The sequence below is a fragment of the Leptidea sinapis genome, chromosome 12, assembly GCF_905404315.1.
Source record: "Leptidea sinapis chromosome 12, ilLepSina1.1, whole genome shotgun sequence".
Lineage (NCBI taxonomy): Eukaryota > Metazoa > Arthropoda > Insecta > Lepidoptera > Pieridae > Leptidea > Leptidea sinapis.
In genome coordinates this window covers 11,837,413-11,855,516 of record NC_066276.1, presented here as the reverse complement: position 1 = coordinate 11,855,516, position 18,104 = coordinate 11,837,413, and the positions used below count along the sequence as shown (strand labels likewise).

Here is an 18,104-nt window from a genome sequence, read left to right as displayed (position 1 = left end):
CGTATCTAGGACCATAAACCGAACTATAACACACACGTCATATACATAATAGAATCATCCCTACACAGTTAAGTTAGAACTTAACTGCAAATTATATGAGTGTTAACAGAGCATTTTCAATATAAGCGGGAAATACAGTTTTGTTTGTAACACTATATGAGGCTTTTTGCCAATGAATTTCCCATTTTTTACTTAATATTTGTCTTTCTTTATATACAGTTTGGTTTTATCCTCGCAAGTATGTTAAAAAAACGTATGAAACTCATGAGCAACTAACTCACTAGACACTACCTATGTCTCGGTTGCAACTATGGCCACGTATAATCTATTAAGCTCACTTGTTTCAAAATATACTATTGTGGTTTGATATCACATTGTAATATTTTTATGAAAAAACAGATGCAATCTAAATGTTAACACGAGGAACAAACATAAACTTGTTATGCCTACTACTCGGTTAAGTAGAGTTAGTCTATCTTTTATTCGGCAATGTATATGCTTTTACAATATGATCCCAGAAAATGTACAAAACGAATGTGGTACGAAATTTAAAAGAATTGATAAAAACGTTTGTGTGGGAAAGGTTATTGAACATAAATTATTTTCTTAATGATTCCACAGACTGGGAATAAATCGAACACCCTCAGGCTCTTTAATTATAAATGTTTACTGTACGATATCACTATGTAATCCATATTTTTTTATAAAAAAAAAGCCCGCTGAGTTTCTTTCGCCCGTTCTTCTCAGGTCTGAGGCACTCTAATTTGAATGGGTCTAGCACCCATATTAATAAGTGATTTTGATCATTCTTTTGAATTAAATTATTAGAATTAGAATTGATGCGGTTCTAAGAGGCAGATGAGCACACCAAGGCAGAGGATAACACCTTAAAGACAACACATACGTCACTAGAATTGACGCATCTAGGACCACCGACTGACTTCATTAGCCATAGGCGGGATTATGATATTTCATATTACGTTACATGTCCGAACTTCACAATTTAAACTATCGACGTACAATATACTACCGTAAGAAAAACCGTGCGAGAGGTAAGAACATCTCTAACCAACATACAGCAAGATAGAAAAGGATAGCGAGTATATTGTTACTGTAAACTAATTTGATTGACAGCTCATAAATATTCAGCCACTCATGGCATTGCAAATGAACGAATTCCGAAGAGATTTATTAATTTTTGTTTAAAGTTGCGGCGAAAATAAACATTTAAAAGAATTGGTAGTTCCATACAACATTTTTTTTAAATACAATGTGATTCACAAATTCTAGCGGTTGATGCTTGATGATAATATCTGTACAGCGGAAGGAACGGAAAGAGCCATAACGATTTTTATAATTTATAGAACAATTTGTAAACTTTCGAACTTGAAAAAATGATACTTTAAAATTTCCATTATAAAGCAACATCTAAAATGTATCATATGAATTCATAGTAATTACCTACCATGTATTAATTGTCGTAAAGCTATAATACGTAGGTCGTGGTCTGTCCTGCGTCACAGCTCTTCAAACCATTCCAACTATCTAACTAAAGGGTGGCTATAATTATCTTAGTTTAGCCGTACTTCGCCATGGGTGCTCATAAGTGAGGCTATCAACAGGATTATAGCAAATAAAACTTAATTTGAACATTCAATGTTATAATTTGTTTATAATTAGTACAAAGTGAAGCCAAGTATGGCTATGAGAATAAAAATAACAACAATAATTAACGCCCATGTAAAAATATTTTTACTTCTCTACGTTTATCTGTCATTTATACAACGATCCGCTTGATCGTTGTAGTGGAATAATTCTTTTTGACTATAAGAGTCTTTAAAAAGTTCAATACTCTATGGCCTAAAAAATGATTGTTTCCCGTACTTTAATGTCGCCAAAAAAGTAACGTTGTTTTGGTGAAACAGATAACTAAATTTAGATTAGGCATCTTAGAATATTGGGTATGTTTGGGCTCATAGAAATAGAATACATAGTATGTACTGTATAACATACTGAATAATATTTTCATGTTTAAATCATTAGACTAAACCTTATTAAGTCAACTTAAGAAAAAAACTTGTTGATATAATTTTACAAGATGCTGTTAATTAAATTTTTAAGGTTCTCGTGTTGGATGTGAAAATACAGTTGAATTTCGAATCCTTCTCTTCATTTTTTGAAGTCATTTGAACATAGGGAAATGCTATTTTTAATGGAAGAAGAGGACAAATGAGCGTACCTGTTGTTAAGTGTTAAGTTATGTTAAGTGATCACCGCTGCCCACATTCTCTTGCAACTATTTTTGAAGGTAACCATGTCGTATCGTCTCGGAAACACCGCATAAGGAAACTCATTTTACAGTTTTATTGTACATGCAAGAAAGTTTCATGAAAACCGTACTGAGGAGACCGCCACACATCCAGATGGTGGGGATGATATCCTAATTTGTGACGTGTCGTGCGAAGTTGAAATTCGGCGGCAGGAATCAGGTGAAACAGCTCTTCGAATCACTCGCCGTGATAAATGCGATAAAAGACATATCTACGTAACGCTAACGTAAGTGATTCAGCGTTCACAGAGCACTGGGTCCCCGACAATTCGAGCAGCACTGCATTGCACGCGGTCAAATGGTTCGAGCTGATACTGGGGTGCGCCAGACCAGAGATGACAGCAATACTCCATATGTGACCGGACCTGCGCTATGTAGAGCGCTAAATGTGGGCCGGCTTTTAATTTTTGCCCTGCTCTATATACGACACCCAGCTTCTTCGAAGCCAATTTGGCTTTGCCATCCAGATGACCACGGAATTTGCAACCGCTCGAGATTTAGAGGCTCAGTATTCCGATGCTTCATGCTAGGTGAGGCTTTAAGGGAGGTGTAGTCGAAGAGCGGTGACAAATGGGTTTTTTAGTTAGACTTGAGTTTTCGGGGGGTTAAATTGGACAAGTTTCATTTTACCCCATTCCGCGACCTTCTCAAGAGAGGACTCGATAAAAGACACTAGTTTCTTCCGGCACTGGTCTACGATTTCCCGAGAGAGACCTGCATGGCCCGTGTATATGGCATCACCAGTGACTCCATGAATCTTCACAGTAAAAGTGATAAGACAACTCGCTTTACTTTCCTTAATAGCCGGCAACGCTCCTGTGATTCCTCTGGTGTAGCAAGAGATTAAGAGAATGTGGGCGGTGGTGATCACTTAACATTGCTGGCTCAGTAAGCAGTCTTAGTAAGTATTCTTTAACTATTTTCATAGTATTATAATAATTATATCGGTGTAATCAAGCAATGCAAGGCTATTTTTGAGCTGCAGTAGAGAAGCGTCTTCTGAATATAGTAATAGTAATAGTATAGTAAGTGTAAGTATTTTGTCAGTTCTTAGACAATAACCTACACTTTTTCCACGTGAAATTGATATCAGAAATTTTGTATTTCTTCAGTTAAAATTTTTCGTTGAAAGATTTTATGCGATTTTTTTTGCAGCCTTCCCGAACTGATACCATTTAGGAATGGTTAAGCATAGAGCATGCTTTCTCCCAATTTAAATGCCGGCAACGCATATCTAACCCATGCGCCCCCTCTTATATAAAACAAATGTGATTCGAAAACAATATATCACGTAAAACACAAAATATGTTTATATACAATATTTATTTTTTAATGGAGCCTATTGATAACAAAAAACCGATGAAATAGATAATTCACAGTAATTAATTATATCTAGAATAAATTCCATAAGTCCTCCTTGTATATTGGGATGTAACTAGTTTTGGAAATTCCATCCTTGAAAGTGTTAAATAGCGGACAAAACTTTGCAACGAAAGCGAATTTACAGTTATACAAAGTTGTTATAATTTTTATTCACTTACCAATCATTATAGATCCCAAAGTAAAAATAAGGCACAAAGAATCAGAAAAAGTTCTAATTTATGGAAAATTACCACTGAAAATTATTTTATGAATCGAACAACTTTTACAGTCAGAGAACTTTTCGCGACGAGTGTCCTGTACCAACTGAAAGGCTCGGGGTAAATTACTGCTCGTTTACAGTTTTCAGATCACAGCAAAACCTCCCTTAGCAATTATGCTGTTTCTGTAAAAGCGACATCTGTTAACGTTCGTACACACCAGCAAGTATTTCATATAGCGTCTGATTCTACTTTAGAGTAAGCTGTAGTGATGTTAGATATTTTCAAGAGCTGGCGCTTTTAAAGAATATATCATTTCATATCCTTCGACCTTCAATAAACTGTAATAATATTCATGATAAAATAGAAGAGTTGTCGTGATTAATTATTTTGTAGCTCGTCTAAACTTTGCCCGATTTGAATATTATAGGGCGATTTACGTATCATGAATAGATACAGTTGTCATTGAGTACATAATATTTTATGACGTGATAAAATTATTGATAACCTCCATGAACAGAGGTTGTGGATCAATGCAATTTATTTTATATCTTAATGCGTGCTGTAACTAAAATGGGTTAAATCTTATTGCCAAAATGTGGGACGATGTAGTAATATGACAAGCGTCCTAAGGTTGATTCTTATTTTAACTAATATAATTTACATTTTGGAACTCAGTTGGAAACGGTTCACAATCACAAACATATAGAAGCTTAAAATATGAATATAAATTCTATCATTGTTTATGAATATCGCAAAATAATAAAAAATATCAGATAACAATAACAATTAACTAAAAATACGTGGATATTTAGTTAAAAAAGATAAAGAAAGAATTATTGAACTTTGAGCTCATTTCGTTGCGTGTACATGTCGAAGATGAATGAATGTCGAAGAAGTTAGCGACTCCTTCATAGGAGTTTGTAGGCATCAGACAAAGTCGGGGGTCACAATGCAATATTAATAATATTCTAATTTATGATTTTCGCCTTTTGAGCCTTTTATTTATTTATTTATTCTTAATGATACATCAACAGTAAACACATATTACAATTACATAATGTAGTATTACAAGAAATTAAATTGCTGATGTGAGTACCAATAACAGCTGATGTAGGTACACAACATTCATTGTTGCTGCTGTGACAATTAACTACCTACTTACTACTTACGAACTATAAACTAATAACATAATATAAACTAAGATAAAATAACAATTTAAAGTTGATTATGGACTTTTAGATACATAAGACTATAATTATTAGATTAAAAAAGGAATAAAAGATAAAAAAACATAATTAAATTCCTGTGGACTATTGGAAAATATATCTAAGAAAATTTATTGAATTAGGCGTTACTTTGCGGAAATCCATATCTATACAAATGATTTAAGTTTTCTTTCGTGTAAATTCCGCCAATATTTGTCTTTAAAACAATTCTGAATTGTTTTAACGAAATATATCTACGTTCTCTATTTTCTATTTATCTCATTGTATTGCCTAAGCAGTCGTGGTAGTGGTGAAAACGACCCTAAGTTTGTTTTAACGATTATGCTTTTTCAACAACTTTGAATAGCTTTCACTCAGTTATTTCATGATATTGATGCTTGCTGGCTTTTGTTTTTCATTCTATGTATCCTAAAGAATTGACTGCTCTCTGAAAGATTGAAAAGAATGTTCTATATCTACTATACTTTTTTTTTAGTTGTCTACGGGGTAGACAACTACCCCGCGAAATTCACATTCTATGAAAAGAAAAATGTATTGATTGACACAATACCTACTTATCCGTTCATAATAAAGTCCTAAAATTGAACTACTTTATTCAATTCATTCATTATTTGGGATAAAGTACCATAAAATGAACCTACAAAATTTACTTCAGCGTTCAGCTTAAGATGCGATACACAAAAGTTGAACGAATAAAAGTGGATATAATCCATAGTTCTACTTTTGGGCATGAAATATAAAGTTAAACAAGCAAGAAAATATAGCCCTTAAAATAATTAAAAATGCGAAATAGTGTGTTGAACTTTTGGCAATTAGCCTCATACATTTACTTAAATTAATTTGAGCTGTTTTGTTTTAATCTTAAAAAAGTTATTTTAAATGTTACGATGGATCTAAAAACATGCCATGTCTCCATAAGTTGAACGGTGTTCATCTGGTGGATCAAGCAAATAAAATTGAATCCATTACTTGAACCGTAAATATTTCTAAAACTATGGCGAATAATGTGAATATGTAGTAATATTGTAGTCAATATTTTAATCCAACCAAAACCTTTCAAATCTACCATTAATTCTTTCTTCAATCTGACAAAATTCTTAAATTTGGAGGGCACTCACCTTAAGTTTCCACATAAACCCATTATTTGGCGCGAAACACAATTTCGTCGATTATAGAGAGTATTCTATTTAAAAAATGTATTTCTATCTCTGTAAGTTCTGTGTGATATGCCCTACGCAATATATGCCAAATATTTAGTAAATCCTTTGTATGGTTTCCAGTCTTTGTGAGTGAATGCTATAGCTTGCGCTCCAGACTATGCAAGCATATTCTAAGATACTTCTTACTAGAGTATTATAGAAGGTGATTTTGGTATTTATTAGTCTGAAGTATTTCGTGTTTCACTTAACTAAATCCAGCATTTGTGCACCCTTTTAAACTACTGAATCTATGTGTGCCTTAAAATTTTATTTTGGGTCCACTATAATTCCGAGATCCTTTGTTTCAAACACCTCCTCGAGCTCAGAGTTATTAAGATAATATTTTCGTACAATAGGAATGCTTTGCTTAGTAATCCTCATCACAAAACATTTTTTAGTGTTTAGGACCATATTATTATTATATCACCACACCTGTAATAAGGCATTTATTTTCTCAAAATTGGCATAAAATGCATAAAGGCATAAAAGGCATTTATTTTCTCAAAATTGATTCCTTTATAATTCTTTTTGTTGTCATTTCTTATACTACTAGATACTACTACCGCTTCGGAAACAAATGGCGCTCTGAGAGAGAAGAAGCGGCGCAAGAAACTCACCAAGCATTCTTTTTTTTGCGCTCTTCTCAATAAAAATATACAATATTGTTCAGTCATTTCTATCGCTATAAAGTAATCACAATCTAGTCCCAGGCTGTCCGATCATTTAGATATTCAGCAGTGGAGTAATAGGATTTACGACAGAGCCATTTTTTTATAACACATTTAAATTTATTTATAGATAATGTGGCTGGGACTTTATTATAGAAGTGTATACATTTACCCTTAAAGCTATAAGTATCTTATAAAGCCTACTAAAACTAGTTACAAGCAATCCCCTATTTCTAGTGTTATAATAATGAAAATCACTATTAAATGCAAAAAGGTGACGATTTTTATGAACATATATAAAATTTTCATAAATGTACTGACGATGAAGCGTCATAATATTTATTTCTTTAAATTTTTCTTTGAGAGACTGTCTATAACCAAGCTGATATATAGCACAAACAGCTCTCTTTTGCAGAGCAAACACTATATCAATGTCAGCAGCATGACCCCATAGTAATATACCGTACGTCATGATGCTGTGAAAATAACTGAAGTACACTAATCTAGCGGTCGCAACATTCGTGTACTCTCTAATCTTCCTAACTGCATATGCCGCAGAGCTGAATCTATCTGCTAGATGGGCAATATGTGGACCCCACTGAAGCTTTTTATCTAACGTGATTCCCAAGAAGACCGTAGTGTCCACAAGTTCCAATCTCTGGTCATTTATAAGTACGTTGGTTTGTACCTCCGCTGTGTTTGGTGTAATGAACCGTATACACTATGTTTTTTTATTGTTTAAGTGCAGATTATTCGTCCCAAACCAACGCACTATCTTTGAAAGTGCATTGTTTACCTCGTCATCAATATCCGCACGTCGCTTCACTTAAAAAATAAGTGAAGTATCATCAGCAAACAATACAATCTCATGGGTATCATCTACCACAAACAGTAGATCGTTAATATATATAAGAAACGAGAAAGGACCGAGAATAGAACCCTGTGGAACACCTATTCCCACAGGTTTACCCGAAGACCATTTGCCATTTACATCGACTATTTGAACTCTTTCGCTTAAATATGATTTTAACAGATTTAGGGCTCTATTTTTCACTCCATAATGTTTTAGTTTTAGGAGTAAAGTTTCATGGTGGACGCAGTCAAATGCTTTGGACAAATCACAAAAAATGCCCAATGCATCCTGTGACTCTTCCCAGGCGTCAAAGATGTGATCAATGAGTCTAGTACCCGCATTAATTGTTGATAAGCCCCTAGTGAAACCAAACTGATATTTGTTCATTAATTTACAAAAATGCATTTGTAGCTGTTGAAGCAAAAGTTTTTCAAAAATTTTACTAAAAACAGGCAGCACTGAAATAGGTCTGAAATTAGCAGGGTCAAAAGAACTGCCCGATTTAAACAAAGGTAAAAAATTTGCTGTATTTCATGAGGTCAGGGAACTCACCCTCATCTATGCATTCATTAAATATTATTGCTAATTAAGGTGCTATAATGTCAAGTATGTATTTTACAATATTAGTCGAATGGCCCCATAGGTCTTTTGTATTTTTTAGGTTAATTAATTTGAAGATTTTTATTATATCGTTACCTGTAAGATACTTAAATTACAAATCAGTGGAAGATACTGGTACGTGTAATTTAAGCATATCATATGCTGCTTTTGGCGAAGAGTTAAGGTCTTTGGTCGTGACAATAGGGATTTCGGAGAATTATTTATCAAATTCATTTGCCATTTCTATTTCCGAATTTATAACGCGATTATTAATATTTAAACAGATAGAGGTGTTACGGCAATTCGATCTACCAGTTTCATTGTTAATTACATTCCAAGTCGCTTTTACTTTATTATTGCTGTTTTTAATTTTATCTGCAATGAAATGTATTTTCACTTCATGACAAACTACTTCAAAGAGCTTGGATTATTTTTTTACATATATTTTAAATTTTCACTATTATTCTAATGTTTCTCATATTAAAGGTCATATAAGCGTTTACGACTTTTGTGGATACCCAATCATTAAAACAAATTCCTCACAGAAGGAATTGAAGACTAAGTTATAGTGAAAATTAGCAGTTTCACCACAGTGTAAAAATGGTATCGTATTGACCAAATTATTTCTAAACCTCTTAAGACGGCTACCCGTAACTGGTATAATCGTCACCTTTTTTGGTCTGACATTGTCCAATCTTGTATTAACTTTTATAAGTTGCCCACTATGGTCGGACTGAAGATTATTAATATGAGTTTACTAGTAATAGTAACATCTGTAAAAATATTATATAAACAGGTTGCTGTTGTAGAAGTGATTCTAGTAGCTTCCCAAAATGCATTGAACAAATTAAAACTTTGAAATAAATTTTTAAGGCTAGTACAATTGGCCGAAGGTTCAAGCAAGTTTATATTAAAATCTCCACACACTACAATTATTGACTTGCTGGTTTTGCTAAATTTTGATAGTACCTCCTCCATTCTATGTTGGAATTGTTCATATGATGTAGTGGGGAGTATACACTTACAATAATAAATTGCTCTAGTTCTATACAAGCTATCTCAATTAGTTGTTCTATAGAGAGATTAACAATATCTCTTCTATTTTTACATTTTAGTCTGTTATTAATAATAATTAGAGAGTGGTAGTGCCATGGTGGGTCCTCACGGACACAACCGAATTGGGCCGGCACGCCCGGAGAAATACCACTCCCCCACTCGAAACCGGCGTGAAATAGCGGCTATGCCGCTGTGTTTCGTCTGGTGAATGGGGTATCCGGAGGCCTACACCCCCCCTCCCAAATACAAATGGCAGCACAGACTAAAAAGAGACTACTCCTCGACGGTACCAGGCTATGCAGCCCTGGAGAATCCGTCCCTGGGCGTCCACAATTAGGGCCTGTACCTAACAGTGGTTGCCCAAGCTGGCCCGCGTATTCTGGAGGGGGCAAAACTGCGCTGACTCGGGGCAAACAGAGCAGGAGGCTCAAACCACCCTCCTCTACACTCGCTGTGGACTTTTGCAACACCAGGGGGCTTCGCTCAAATTTAAATGCCGTCCACTTTCACCTGGAGACGACGAAAGCCAGCCTTGCTCTTTTTAACCGAGACACAGATATCCTCCCTGGCTGATCTTCCTACCCGGGGTATAATTTAGAACACTCCTTTATACCACGGGCTGGCGTGTGCGTTTACGTCAGGGAGGATGTCTGTTCTCGACGCCTGAGTTTTCTTGAAGGACAGGACCTATCCATCATCTGGCTGGGTGTAGACTGCGATGACCATCCGCGAATCTACGCATGCCTGTATAGGTCCCATAGCGGTAACGCAGAGACTGACCGGACCCTCGAACACATCCAAATGGCTACAGATTCCGTGTTGGAGCAGATCCCCACTGCAGAGATCGTGTTTCTTGGCGATTTTAACGCCCACCACGCTGAATGGCTAGGCTCACGTACCACCGATCATGCAGGGAGATCTGTTTACGACTTCGCCTTAGCATATGATCTGACGCAACTGGTTATTGCGCCAACGCGAATCCCAGATGTGCAAGACCATACACCTTCACTGTTGGACCTTCTGTTGACCTCACATCCGGACGGCTACCTAGTTTCCATTGACCCTCCTCTGGGATCGTCGGACCACTGCCTGATCCGGAGCACCGTAACAATCACGCGCCTAACACGGCCCCGCTTCTTAGGCTGTCGCCGCGTGTGGCACTATAGGTCAGCAGAGTGGAACGAGATGCGGTGCTTTTTTGCATCCTACCCGTGGAGGCAGATCTGTTTTTCGCTGGGAGATCCAGATGCCGCTGCTGACGCTGTTGCTGATGTGGTACTGCAAGGTATGGAACTCTTCATTCCATCCTCTTCTGTGCCTATCGGTGACAAGTCCCAACCATGGTTTGACCGCTCCTGCAAAATGGCCTCTCGCCGAAAGCAGGAGTGCTATCAGGCTTGGGTCAATGCGGTGGTATCTAAGGATGTGAATTCCAGCGAACTTAAAAAACACTTCAATCATGCCTCCAGGTCCTTCAAAAGAGTTATTGCTGACGCGAAGTCGAAGCACATTGGCAGAATTGGCGAGAGACTTGCACGCCTTCCCTCGGGAACTCGTGCGTTCTGGTCGCTCGCCAAGGCTGTCCAAGGAAACTTCTGCCAGCCAGCCATTCCGCCACTGCACGGGGATGATGACTCGCTGGCCCATGACGCGAAAGAGAAAGCTGATCTCCTGGGCTCCCTCTTCGCGTCCATCTCGACTCTGGATGACCAAGGTGGTGCACCACCGCATATTCCGCGGTGCGATTCATATATGCCGGAGGTAAAAATCCGGCATGGTGCCGTGCTTAAGGCGCTTCTCACCTTGGACATTCACAAATCGAGCGAGCCCGATGGCATTCCCCCGATAGTGCTGCGCACATGTGCTCCGGAACTGGCGCCGGTCCTCACCCGTCTTTTTCGGCTCTCCTACTCATCAGGTGTAGTCCCGAAATTATGGAAGGCGGCTTTAGTGCACCCGATCCCTAAGAAAGGTGTTCGCTCAGATCCGTCCAACTACCGCCCCACTGCCATTACCTCCATTTTCTCCAAAGTAATGGAGTCGATCATCATCCGCCAAATCCAAGAAGACACAAGTTTGTGCGTTCACCACTAAAAAGTCTCCCTTTGTCGTATCCCCTCGATTCGAGATCACTCCTCTAACTGCCACAGCCTGTATTGGCATACTTGGCGTCGATATATCGAGCGACGTTCAGTTCCGTGGTCACTTGGAAGAGAAGGCCAAACTGGCCTCTAAAAAGCTTGGTGTACTCAGTAAGGCGAGACAGTACTTCACTAAAAGCCACCGCCTGCAACTTTATAAGGCGTAAATTCGGCCTCACATGGAGTACTGTTCTCACCTCTGGCCGGGTGCTCCCCAGTACCAGCTTCTTCCATTTGACCGCATACAACGAAGAGCGGCTCGAATCATCGACGATCAAGTCATCTCCGATCGGCTTGATTCTCTAGTATTGCGTAGAGATGTGGGTTCTCTCTGCATCTTCTACCGCATTTATCACGGGGAGTGCTCAGAGGAGCTGTTCGGGTTGATTCCAGCGGCCGAATTCCACCATCGGACATTACGTGCAAAGTACCATCCGCATCACGTAGACGTCTGGCATTCCACAACCGCGCGTTTTGTTCGAAATTTCTTGCCTCGCACAGCCACTTTGTGGAATCAACTACCGGCAGCGGTCTTCCCGAACAGATACGACTTAGGGACCTTCAAGAAAAAAGCATACTCCTTAAAGGCCGGCAACGCATTTCTTGACACACCTGTTGTTGCGGATGTCCATGGGCGGTTGCCTCACCTCTCCCCATCCCGTGAGCCTCTTGCCCGTTTGCCCCCTCTCATATAAAAAAAAAATTAGAGAACCTCCATGTATAGACCTACTTCTACAAAACGAACTGACTACTTTATGTTCTCTAATGCTAAACTGGAGCTGATGAGTCTTACGCCAATGTTCTGTAATACATAATATATCTATATTACAGCAGCTCAAAAACAGTTCAATCTCTAATTCCTTACTTGAGATACCTTGTATATTCAGGTGAATAATATTTATTATGATTATCCCTAGCAGTAACATTTATATTTGGAGAATGTTGCCTATTTTGTATGGTAATTGCAAGAGTTGTCCTCCCTTGTCAAATAACTTAATTTAAATTAATAGAAGAAAAATCTTCATTGTTATATTTTTTTACATTAGTACTAATACATCCACAAATAGAGGCTTGTATGTCGATTATTTTACAATTTTGCCCAATAGAGGCATGTTTATTAAATAATACTTCCTACTAATTGACTCCTTTAGAATTCTTCTGATGTCATTTCTAATATACTAGATACTACTACCGCTTCGGTGCTCTGAGAGAGAAAAAGCTGCGCAAGAAACTCTGCCTGAATGAAATTACAATCATTTTTATTACTTATTACTCTATATTTTTAGGTCTAAGATGCGATCCTTGTGGGACGCCAGACGTAGCAATTATAGTATCCAAGTCATATCCATTTACTGAAACTACTTGAGGCCTCTGATTGAGATATGATTCAAAACAGTTTAAAAGAGCTCCATGTAATCCGTACCTGACAAGTTTTTTAAATAGGACTTGATAGTTCACTTTATCAAAAGCGTTAGAAAAATCTGTATATATAACATCGATTTGTGCACTGTGGTCCACATGCCTGGAAAGATCAGATATAAAGTGTACCATATTGAGCGACCTTTTGTGAAGCCATGTTGATCTGATGTAATAGCCTGACTACCCTGTCTAGTAAGATGCGGAACAACAAGCTTTTCGAATAATTTGTAGCAACAGCTTTGAATAGCAATTGGTCGGTAATTAATGATAGCACTCTTCGAACCTTTTTTGCGTATTGGAATAATTCGTGTACCCTTCTATTGTTCTGGGTAAACTCTTTGGATAGAGATTTGTTGAAAATCAATAATAATGGGAGTGTCAATGATGTAGCGCAATGTTTAATAAATAATGGTGGGAGTTTGTCTGGACCAGACCCTTTACTGTGTTAAAGACTTCGAATTTGAATTGACAGAGACAATTTGAATTTGTTATTGCAAGATGGGATGAAATCAAGAGTATATTCTTGAGCAGGTTCAGAAAAAACAGATTTAAAATAAGTTGCAAAAAGGTTTGCAATTTCCTCGCCTCCAGAAGCAGTTTAATCCGCCAGAATCATATTGGATGGTATTGTCCAGTTCATTTCACGTTTATATTTAGTATAACTCCAAAATGAATTTGGGTTTTTATATATATTGGTTTCTATTTTTGTTCTGTACTATTCTCTCGTAGGCGTTTTATCAAGGACTTCGACATCCATGGAGGAAATTTTGATTTATTATCGTTATAATATTTTAGAAAAAAAAATTAAATTCCTCAATCATTTCATTAATCTTATCATAAAATTCAGTTACCATGCAATTAACATCATCATCAGAATCAAACACATCGTGCCAATCGATTTGTTTCCACATAGTCTGCCTTGAAAAAATTATGTCTTATATTTATTTCATGTTGAAGATAATTCGTGTTATTTGTACAGAAGAAGTTACGGGAAATTTCCAGACTTTTCATAACAGATTGAGATTATGACGTCTTATATACTTAATAAAAATATCCATTTCAGTATTAGCATCATAATTAAATTACTTATAGCTAGCCGGTATCGTTGTTCATCAAAACATTCAATACCCAATTAAATAAGCAATAAATAACACATTAGTTTGTACGTAATGAAAATACTTTCGATCACACTGACCGAGAAGGCCTCGTACAAACAAACTACAAACTCCAAACTCCAAATGACACGGACACACCACGACAAGGTGTTGTGTTGTAAATAGCCTTTTGCAAAGTACTTACGTTCATTGCTGCATTGAAAAATGTAGTATATTAACACATATTTAGACAAATTGCTAGTTAGTTCACTAAAAATTATAAAATAAAAAAAAATTAACAATAAAACAACCGCCTTCAAAAACACAGTTCCAAAATAATAGATATAATGTGCACTAAAAAGTATAAAAATAATTGCGTATTTTTATACAAACTAATTAATTAATATTATTCTAGTTTCGATTATTGTAACTTTTGGAGACGTTGTCATCCAAGATAGGTTTGTTACTACATACTAAACTAGAATAACATTAATTAATTAGATTGTATAAAAATACGCAATTATTTTTATACTTTTTAGTGCACATTATATCTATTGTTTTGGAATAGTGTTTTTGAAGGCAGTTGTTTTTTTGTTAAAATTTTTTTTTCACAATATTAGTTTTTGCTTCAAACATCATATACAAAGTACGACAATAGTATTTAATACAATTTTTAAGAGGTGTGTTGCAATTTTAAAATATTTTTGTCATTTTTCCTGTACATTCTTCGATTTTGTAATCCACGTTGAATTTTTTTCATTGTTTTTGTTTAGTCCAAGTTTCATTAGGTTAAAGTTTTATGCCTTTAAGGGGCCGCAAGACGTGCATTTTGCTATGATGTAAATGCATGTACTTACGGCTTCTCAACGACAAGCTCCTACGTGAGCATTAGGTTCAGATTAAAGAACACTAAAACACAAAATACCATCGCGCAAACACGGGCGAGACGATTATTAAAAATTGGTATTTAAAACGCAAAAAACCAGTGTTTTGTTCTAGGCCCTTCTCCAAAAATGCAATTACCAATGCGATGAACGAGGCCATTAAAGCAACTTAAAAAGAAATTGAAGTCAAATTCTGATGATGAGATCTGTGCATAATTTTGCATTGGCGTATGGTCTGTCCCAATTGGTTTAGTCGCCAACGCGGCTCCCGGATGTGGATAGCCACATGCCGTCCTTATTAGATCTTCTGCTGACTACACATCCCGTTGGTTACCAGGTCTCTGTCGACGCCCCTCTCGGAACGTCCGACCATTGCCTGATCAGGAGTGTAGTGCCTATCCGACGCCAACGACGCAGACCACCAGCGACCCGCCACGTTTGGCACTACAAGTCAGCAGATTGGGATAGGATGTGTTCCTTTTTTGCATCCTACCCTTGGGGCAAGGTTTGTTTCCCTTCGGATGATCCTAGTTAGTAGCCTGCGCCGTTGCAGAAGCCGATGTGATACTGCAGGGCATGGATATTTTTATACCCAGCTCTGTAGAACCGATCGGTGGCAGATCACAGCCTTGGTTCGATGCGGCAGTTAAAGCAGCATCTGTCTGCAAAAAACAGGCGTATCGAACTTTGGTTGCGGCGCTGGGCTCAAAGGCTCCGGAACTGCAAAGTTTTGAAGAGGGAATATAACCGTGCCTCCAAATTTTTTACGCGGTAAATCGCCCGTGCGAAATCGAAGCACGTCGTCAACAAAATTGGCCAGCAGCTTTCCAGTTACCCGACCGGAACACGAAAGTTCTGGTCGTAGTCGAAAGCTGCTCTTGGTAACTTCAACCAGCCGTCCACGCCGCCGTTGCACATGAGGAATGACACCCTGGCCCACACGGCAAAAGAGAAAGCCGATCTCCTGTGCACTCTTTTTGCCTCCAACTCAACTCTTGACGACAACGGAAAAGCACCGCCGACCAGCCCGCGGCGTCAGAGCTCCATGCCTGAAGTACAGTTCAGACAGAAAACTGTTCGGCGAGCTCTGTTTTCGTTGGACGTCAGGAAGTCGAGCGGGCCGGATGGCATTTCTCCAATCGTGCTTAGAACGTGTGCCCCTGAGTTGACGCCGGTACTTATGCGTTTATTCCGGCAATCTTATTCAAAAGGCGTAGTCCCTGACTCATGGAAGTCAACCCTTGTCCATCCGATCCAAAAAAAAGGAGACAGTTTTGATCTGGCAAACTACAGGCCTATTGCTATTACCTCCCTGCTCTCCAAGATCATGGAGAGCATAATTAACCGCCAGCTCTTGGTATACCTTGAGGGTCACCAGTTGATCAACGACCGGCAGTACGGCTTTCGACATGGTCGGTCGACTGGCGATCTTCTGGTATACCTAACACATAGAATGGCGGCGGCTATTGAAAGCAAGGGGGAAGGCCTGGCAGTTGGCCTGGATATAACGAAGGCCTTTGATCGTGTATGGCACAAGGCGCTCCTCTCAAAACTTCCATCATTTGGGCTTCCCAAGAGCTAATGCAAGTGGACCTCCAGCTTCCTCACTGTGCGCAGCATACAGGTCATTGACGACGGTTATTGCTCGAATCCCAAGCCCGTGAACGCTGGAGTGCCCTTAGGCTGTGTGCTATCTCCCACGCTGTTTCTTCTGCATATCAATGATATGTTGAACACCTCCAACATACATTGCTATGCAGACGACAGCACTGGTGATGCCGTATACACGGGCCATGCAGGTCTCTCTCGGGAAAACGTCGACCAGTGCCGGGAGAAACTTGTGTCTTCTATCGAGTCCTCTCTTGAGAAGGACGCGGAATGGGGTAAATTGAACCTTATCCATTTTAACCCCCAGAAGACTCAAGTTTGCCCGTTTACCACTAAAAAAACCTCATTTGCCGTATTTTTTTTTATGGAATAGGAGGACAAACGAGGGTACGGGTCACCTGTTGTTAAGTGATCACCGCCGCCCACAATCTCTTGCAACACCGGAGGAATCACAGGAGCGTTGCCGGCCTTTAAGGAAGGTGTACGCGCTTTTTTTGAAGGTACCCATGTCGTATCGTCCCTGAAACACCGCACAAGGAAGCTCATTCCACAGCTTTGTAGTACGTGGAAGAAAGCTCCTTGAAAACCGCACTGTGGAGGACCGCCACACATCCAGATGGTGAGGATGATATCCTAACTTGTGGCGTGTCGTGCGAAGGTGGAATTCGGCGGCAGGAATCAGGTTAAACAGCTCTTCGGAACACTCTCCGTGATAAATGCGGTAGAAGACACACAATGAAGCGACGTCTCTACGCAACGCCAAGTGATTTGTCGTATCACCGCTCTTCGACAACACTTCCCTTAAAGCCTCGCCTAGTATCGGAATACTGGGTCTTGAAATCTCTAGCGATTGCCAATTCCGTGGCCATCTGGAGCCAAATTGGTTTCCAAGAAGCTGAGGGTCATTAATAGAGCACGGCAATACTTCAGGCCGGCCCACATTCTAGCGCTCTACAAAGCGCAGGTCCGGCCATACATGGAGTATTGCTGTCATCTCTAGTCTGGCACACCCTAGTATCAGCTCGATCAATTTGACCGCTTGCAACGCAGAGCAGCTCGAATTGTCGTGGACCTAGCGCTCTGTGAACGGCTGGATCACTTGGCGTTGCGTAAAGACGTCGCTTCATTGTGTGTCTTCTACCGCATTTATCACGGGGAGTGTTCCGAAGAGCTGTTTAACCTGATTCCTGCCGCGGAATTCCACCTTCGCGCGACACGCCACAAGTTAGGATATCACCATCTGGATGTGTGGCGGTCCTCCACCGTGCGGTTTTCCAGGAGCTTTCTTCCTCGTACTCCAAACTGTGGAATGAGCTTCCTTGTGCGGTGTTACGACACCCGGGACGATACGACATGGGTACCTTCAAAAAAAGCGCGTACACGTTCCTTCCTTCGTCGGCAACGCTCTTATGATTCCTCGGGTGTTGCAAGAGAATGTGGGCGG

The 18,104-nt window shown here is 38.9% G+C and overlaps 1 protein-coding gene across 1 annotated transcript in view; it reads right to left on the bottom strand.

The window, feature by feature from the left end:
* The window catches only part of LOC126967235 (uncharacterized), a 272,244-nt gene extending 268,235 nt beyond the window's left edge, over positions 1-4,009 (bottom strand). The window contains exon 1 of the mRNA XM_050811726.1: positions 3,871-4,009. The gene's annotated coding sequence lies outside the window, so the exon portion shown is untranslated. The remainder of the gene's footprint in view (positions 1-3,870) is intronic.
* Between the last annotated feature and the right edge of the window lie 14,095 nt (positions 4,010-18,104).